Source organism: Danio rerio, chromosome 14 (genome assembly GCF_052040795.2).
Source record: "Danio rerio strain M-AB ecotype USA chromosome 14, GRCz13ab, whole genome shotgun sequence".
Lineage (NCBI taxonomy): Eukaryota > Metazoa > Chordata > Actinopteri > Cypriniformes > Danionidae > Danio > Danio rerio.
This window is the reverse complement of record NC_141034.1, coordinates 1,837,406-1,845,000: the sequence shown is the minus strand read 5'-3', so window position 1 is coordinate 1,845,000 and position 7,595 is coordinate 1,837,406.

The following is a 7,595-nucleotide window of genomic DNA, read 5'->3' as shown; positions in this document are numbered from 1 at the left end:
GATCCATATTGACATGAGAGCATCATGCAGATTTGTCGACTGCACATCCATGATGCGAATCTCACGTTCAATTGGATTGAGAGCTGGTGACTGTGGAGGCCATTTGAGTACAGTAAACTCATTGTCATGTTCGAGAAACCAGTCTGAGATGATTCACGCATGACATGGTGTTATCCTGCTGGTCATAAAGGGATGGACATGGTCAGCAACAATACTCAGGTAGGCTGTGGTGTTGACATGATGCTCAATTTGTACTAATGGACCCAAAGTGTGCCAAGAAAATCTCCCCCACACCATTACACCACCACCACCAGCCTGAACCGCTGATATAAGGCAGGATGATCCATGCTTTCATGTTCTTGAGGCCCAATTCTGAGCCGAGCATCCGAATGTGTCAGCAGAAATGGAGACTCATCAGAGCAGCAACGTTTCTCCAATCTTCTATTGTCCAGTTTTGGTGAGTCTGTGTGAATTGTATCCTCAGTTTCCTGTTCTTAGCTGACAGGAGCGGCACCCGGTGTGCTCTTCTGCTGCTGTAGCCCATCCGCCTCAAGGTTGGACGTGTTGTGTGTTCAGAGATGCTCTTCTGCAGAGCTCGGTTGTAACGAGTGCTTATCTGAGTTACTGTTGCCTTTCTATCAGCTGGAACCAGTCTGGCCATTCTCCTCTGACATCAACAAGGCATTTGCGCCCACAGAACTGCTGCTCACTGGATATATGGATCACTTTTTCTGACCATTCTCTGTAAACCCTAGAGATAGTTGCATGTGAAAGTCCCAGTAGATCAGCAGTTTCTGAAATACTCAGAGCAGCCAGTCTGGCAGCAACAACCTTGCCACGTTCAAAGTCACCTTAATCTCCTTACTTCCCCATTCTGATGCTCGCTTTGAACTGCAGCAGATCATCTTGACCATGTCTACATGCCTAAATGCATTGGGTTGCTGTCATGTGATCGGCTGATTAGAAATTTGCATTAACAAGCAGTTGGACAGGTGTGCCTAATAAAGTGGCCGGTGAGTGTATATTATAATTTTTGAAAGTATTACAGCACTTTTGTAAATGTTTATTATAATAATTTGTTGAGCCTGCCCTACAGTTTGATAGAGCAATTGGACCCGAAAGCTGCTTTGCATGACTACAGGCTTAAGCAAAGTATTTCAATATCATTAAAGTTCCCATCAAAGCATTTTTATTTTTATTTCAGTTTGTCCTAACGTCTACAGACAGCCCAGTGCCATACAATAAAAGCTTTTCATCATTTAAAACCCCAGCCTTTTTCTTATTAATACATGTACTTGTAAACATTTCTTCCCTGATTATTTTGATGAGGCATTACTGATCGCTCAACCATCAGATTTCCGTCTGACTCTCGTTTCTCACATCACTGCCGAAGCCCTGCAGGTGTAACTTCCCGATCACTTCCTGATCCGCTCCGCTTGCACTTATTTCCTTCCCAAGAACATTGTGAATACATAAAATAATGATTACCTCATATGCAGGAAACATGCAGTTCAGTTTGTCTTTCGCTGGAGGGTTTTGCACAGACATTTCTATACTGTAACATAAAGAAATGCACTTTAATATCTTAATGTATTCATGAACATGTAGAAAATATATGAAATACTCACCATTATTACATGATCTGTGCAAAGCGAGAGACGCACTGACAGACTGCAGAAACAGATTCTCTCCTGTCTTCATTTTTACTGTGGTAGGCTCAAAGATGAACAGATATTATCAAGACTTCCCTTATGTTGTTAGAAAATACCACATTTGTTGCATGCAGAATTGAAATGCAGTTCAAGTTTGAACCTAAAATCATTTGTTTTATACCCAAAAGTGAAAAAAAATGTATCATTTGCTGACAAAAAAACAAAAAATTTTAGAAATTTTTAGAAGTTTTTTTTTTTTTTTTAGAAGATTTTTTAGAAATGTTTTGACGTTTTTAGAAGGTTTTTTTTAGAATTTTTTATAGAAGTTTTTTTGTTTTTTAAAAGTATTTTTAGAAGTTTTTTTAGAAGTTTTTTATAAGGTTTTTAAAAAGTTGTTTTTTTAAGTTTTTTTTTTTTTAGTTTTTTATTAAGGTTTTTTTTAGAAGTTGTTTTTTTAAGTTTGTTTTTTTTAGAAGTTTTTTTAGAAGTTTATTTTAAGAAGGTTTTTTTTTAGAAGTTTTTTATGTTTTTATAAGTTTTTTTAAGAAGTATTTTTATAGAATTTTTTTGTTTTTTAAAAGTATTTTTTAGAAGAAGTTTTTCTTTAAAGTAGCTCCAAAAAAAACATGCTTTTGCTACCCTCTACCACAACTGAATCTCTTCTTCATTCACCCACTCACCTATTTACATTCAAGGTGTCTGACCAATGCCCTATATGTGTGTGTGTGTGTGTGTGTGTGTGTGCATGTGTAGGTGTGTGTGCATGTGTGTGTGTGTAATTATATACTATGACATTTTTTTAAATACATTTTAAACAAAAAACATAGCCATTTATTCAAATTATGATGAATAATTATACCTGAAACCATTTTAGAATTTTACAGTGAAGACTACATTTGTGAAAATTACCTATTTTTTCCAAGGATTAATTATGGTTTTGAGCTCACTGCACTTGAAATCCTCAGTTTATGCATTTTTATTGTACATAAGTTAAATTAACTCATATTTTTAGGTGATAGGACCAAAATGCTAAATTTTAAGTTATGTTCAGTCAACTTTACTTAATTGATTAAGTAATGACAACATTAGGGTTTTCAGTGCATGATGACTGATAGAAAACTGTTTAGTCTAGTATACAGAAAAAAACGCTCCCCATTCGCCCGTCTCAATCACAATATTTGTGAAATAAATTAAAGTAAACAATATTGTTTATTGTGTACAATGTTTATTAACCATATATATCCAAATATATCGATGATGATGTCCAAGAAGACATTAATAACATTAACATTCATCGTAACCATATATGGTTTGCCTAGATTGTGTGTGCCTAAAAGTGTGTGGTTCTGCGGGCCTGCAGCTGGATGTTATTGGGGGGGGGGGGACCGCACTCCTCCGTCATGTATCGGTCAATCTCAAAAGCGCTCCAATTGGTCCTCCGTTTTTATGTTGTTCAATTTAAAAAAAAGGACCGGGTGTGTTTATATTACCCTAATATGACGGTCTATGCACTATACTTACACACACGTCTGTCCAAACAGCTAGATTTTTCACCATTGGTGCCCTTTAAAGTGTTTTTAAGTGTGAGCTTTACATTTGCTTTCTGTATTTTACATGAAGATGAAAAGTGGAGCATTTTCAGAAACCCAATTTTAATTTTCCAGCTCCCAAAGTTGTCATTATCACACAAATGTATGGAATCAAAAGTCGTAGCAAACAAAGTTTTAAATATTTCGTGTTGGATAAACGTCGCTCTATAGTTCATAAACAATAACCTCAAATCAATGGGCTGCAAACAGTGAAATTATTCAGGGAAAGAAATCAAAACCTTTTCAGGCTCATCACGTGATCCAACGATTTCCAGCTTTTACATGCTCAAATCCATCAGAAACATCCGTCATGTCGCTCTCAACAGCTGCGTGCAGACATATTAATACATTTAAAAAGCCCTCTGGTGTTTCAATCAACTGTCTGATCCATGCATCATAATTTCGCCCTAATACAAATCTGAATGCTGGGAATAAATCCATATTTGGAAGTGTTCATTTCAGAGAAACAATGAAATCTGTGGGAGATGAATATATCGAAGGGATATATAGATTTACACAGCCTGAGGACGAGTCCTGCAGGAGGATATTCTGCACAAACACGCGCCCCTCGATCCGAAACCACTGCGTCACTTTAATTGGAAATTCGGGACAGTTCTTCTTGTGTGTTTATTGACACTTTCAGGTACGAATGCTGTCACAGGGGTTGTATGATTTACACATTTGCACATTTAAGGTGGATATTAGTACCTAAAAAGTACAAAAGTGTACTTTTTAATCAAATTGCACAATGTTTACTGTTGCCAGCATGCGTATTCTTACTGAGGTAAACTTGGCTATATGTTTACTTTCTTTCATTTTAACTGTCCGCGCATTGGGGCGAGGCAGTGGCGCAGTAGTGCTGTCGCCTCACAGCATGAAGGTTGCTGGTTCGAACCTCGGCTCAGTTGGTGTTTCTGTGTGGAGTTTGCATGTTCTCCCTCCGGGTGCTCAGGTTTCCCCCACAGTCCAAAGACATGCGGTACAGGTGAATTGGGTAGGCTAAATTGTCTGTAGTGTATGAGTGTGTGTGTGTGTGAATGTGTGTGTGGATGTTTCCCTGATGGGTTACGACTGGAAGGGCATCCGCTGTGTAAAAACTTGCTGGATAAGTTGGCGGTTCATTCCGCTGTGGCGACCCCGGATTAATAAAGGGACTAAGCCGACAAGAAAATGAATGAATGAATGAATGTCCGCACATTGTTTGCCACACGACTTTAAACAACATCAGCACTATATCATTGACTGTGAACGATGCACTTTGATAGTCATTGGCTTCTAATATGATTTCCTTATTCAGAGTTTTCAAATAATCATTTCTGAAGTCATATTATTAGGGAGAGAGTCAGAAAGTGGGGATGTAAAACTAACTTTTCCTCAATGTTATTCTTTAGGTGAACAATTGATCCAAGTCAGGAGTGTCCAAACGCAGTCCTGCAGGGCCGGTGTCAGCTCCAACTTACTTCAACACACCTGTCTGGAGGTCTTTAGTATACCTAAAGAGCTTAATTAGCTGGTTCATGTGTTTAGTTGCGGTTGGAACTAAAATACCAAGACACAGACCCTCCAGAACCAAGTTCGGACACCCCTTATGTAGGTTAACTTTGATATTTATTCATTGGGATAAAGCTGTTGAGATGTACCATTTCATTTTCAAGGGGTCCCCACAATGAAACATAATCACATAATAAAACCACAACAAAACATAACTTACACAACATCCAAAAAACATAACATAAAGAGAAAGAAATGGGAGGGGGGGTGCACATGTAACAGAGGCCATACGGAGTGCTGTGCAGGTAAACCTCACTCCTCTGACCTCTAGCGACAGACACTAGAGGCCATGGTCTTTAAGCTCCTTGATAGAGCTAATGTTTTTTTTGTGTAAAACATATGCTGGAATAGTTGGCGGTTAATTCCGCTGTGGCGACTCCTGATGAATTAAAGGACTAAGCCGAAAACATTAACATTGACACACAATGGCTGACATCCAAATCTAAAGAGTCGTACAAACTTGAGAGCGGGCTCCTTTTACCCAGCCTATATTAAAGAGCCCATATTATGGGTTTTTGAAAATTCCCCTCCATGTAGTGTGTAACACAGCTCTAAGTGAAGTGAAGTATCCAGCTAAGGCTTAAATCTGTAAGAATACAGTGTTTAAAACTGTTGATTCATCTATAAAAGAGTCGACTCATAGTGCTTCGAACGAGTCGCCTTGATACCGACTCATTAGGTGTTTCGCCATGACGTACGAACGAAACCAAGTTATTCACGTGCACGCGCAAACCCGGGAGATTTCAAACCTGAGGCCCCACCCTCTGACGCAGAAACCCAGACACACACACACCCACAAACACACACACACACACACAAACATGCCGGTTGATTGAAGTCACACTGCAGATGGATATATTGAGTCTCTACCCAAAGATGAAACCTCAGCATTATAACCAAGCAGTTGGAAACTTCTGGAAGCTACATGCTACAAAGAATACTTCGTCTGAGTTTGTTAAAGGAAGGATCAGTAAAGAGTAACTGATGGACGTCAGGATGGGTTTCTTCCATTTCTCAAGTGTAAGTACGTGCGGTTAAAGTTGTTGCCTCGTTTACTCTAGCTTGCAAATGTATTTAGTTGTGATTTGTTACTTGTAACCGCGTGTACTGTATCAGGTTAACTGGATATTTTATCTTATCGCGTGCAAAGTCACGTTAAAAACGCGACGCGTGCTGCTTTGTTATTGGAGCTCCGTGCTAGAGTTCTGCTCCCGCGATTTATTCGGAAATTTATTCCCGCGCCGCAGAAATCTGGCGCGGGGACAGCCGCGGGAATAAATTTCCGAATAAATCGCGGGAGCGGTCGGTAACGGGTTTAATTTGGGACGGGAGCGGGCTGTCTAGCAATATCACGGATATTGCTATGCGAATTAGAAAGAGAGAGTCTGCTTGGTATGAGAGAGCGTATGAGAGAGAGCGAGAGAGAGCGAACGAACGAACGAACGAGCTCTGTGTGCTTTGTGCTGTGTGTATGTGTCTATACAGACAGCTTGGCTGTCTGGACTGTATACTGGGTGATTTTTGGTTGTGTTCTCCGCTCTAGCGGGACCGGGCGCGGCGGGCAGAAAACGGAGCGGGTTCTCAGGCTAAAACCTGGCGGGTGCGGGCGGAAGCGGGAGCGTTGTCATCCGGAGGTGTGTGTGTGTTTTTGTGTGTGTGTGGTATGGCGAGTACACGACTGTCTCCTTCGTTCGGTTATCCGTGGCACTATCCACTCGCCATAGTGTGGCAGCTAAAATTCACGCCTACACTATCGAGCGTGTATGAACTGTGATTACTTTTTAAATTGCTGATTAGCTATTGGCCATTTCCCTCTCTGACTGAAGGCAGTCGACCAATCGCGACAGACTGTCATCGGTCCAATCAGCGCAGATTAGCTCCGCGCTAAGGAGGGGTTTGGGAACAAATGAATCACTGGACGATTCATACAGGAGTCGCTGGGATAATTAGGTAAAAATAAATGCAGATTATAAGACCATGAAAGTGTTTTTTGACCTTGCATGCATATTAGACTGTTGTTGGAGACCCTTACAACCAAGATATGACCCTATTTCATGTATAATATGGGCTCTTTAAGTAGTGACATAGCAAAGTTGTAGACACTCCCTAGCAACCACTTTAAGCCCCCTAACAACCTTATAACAACATAAACAAGCCATAATTCAGCACAGGAATATCAGAGAAAGACAGGATTTGGCCTCTTTTGATTCAGGCTGATTAAATCTCTATTGTCTTCACATATTAAAACGGCATTGCCACAGCATAGCAACAATATAGCATACCCTAGCAACTACATAAACACATGAATTTAACCATTTCTTTGCATTTACAGCTATTTTGGTCAGTTTGGTAATGCATTGTGCCCCGTCGATTTGCCATGCAAACCCCTCTCACATTTTCTTTAGGAAATGTACAATTCTAGTTAGTGGGGTTTGCCTTAAGGTAAGTTCCACTCTTACAATGCTGGGTTATTAGTGGGGTTTGTCAATGTTGTGCTATGACATTTATAAGGGGTGGGGGGTTGTAAAATTGTTTTATATTCATTCCACTTAAATTTGTTGTGTTTACTTAATTGATTTGTGTTGAGAGAACATGAATAAATAGTATAAAACCCAACATTTTTAAGGTGTAGTTTGGATTATTTACAAACAGCAAATCTAATACTGAAAGTACTGTAAAATAACAGCATTAGAAAACAATCTATCATCAAATGAAGAATCCACTGGGCTTTAAAGAAACGCCTGCGTTTTTAAGCCTCATAAAACAACTCGAAATATTTGTTCAAGTCTTCTCATTTGCACCA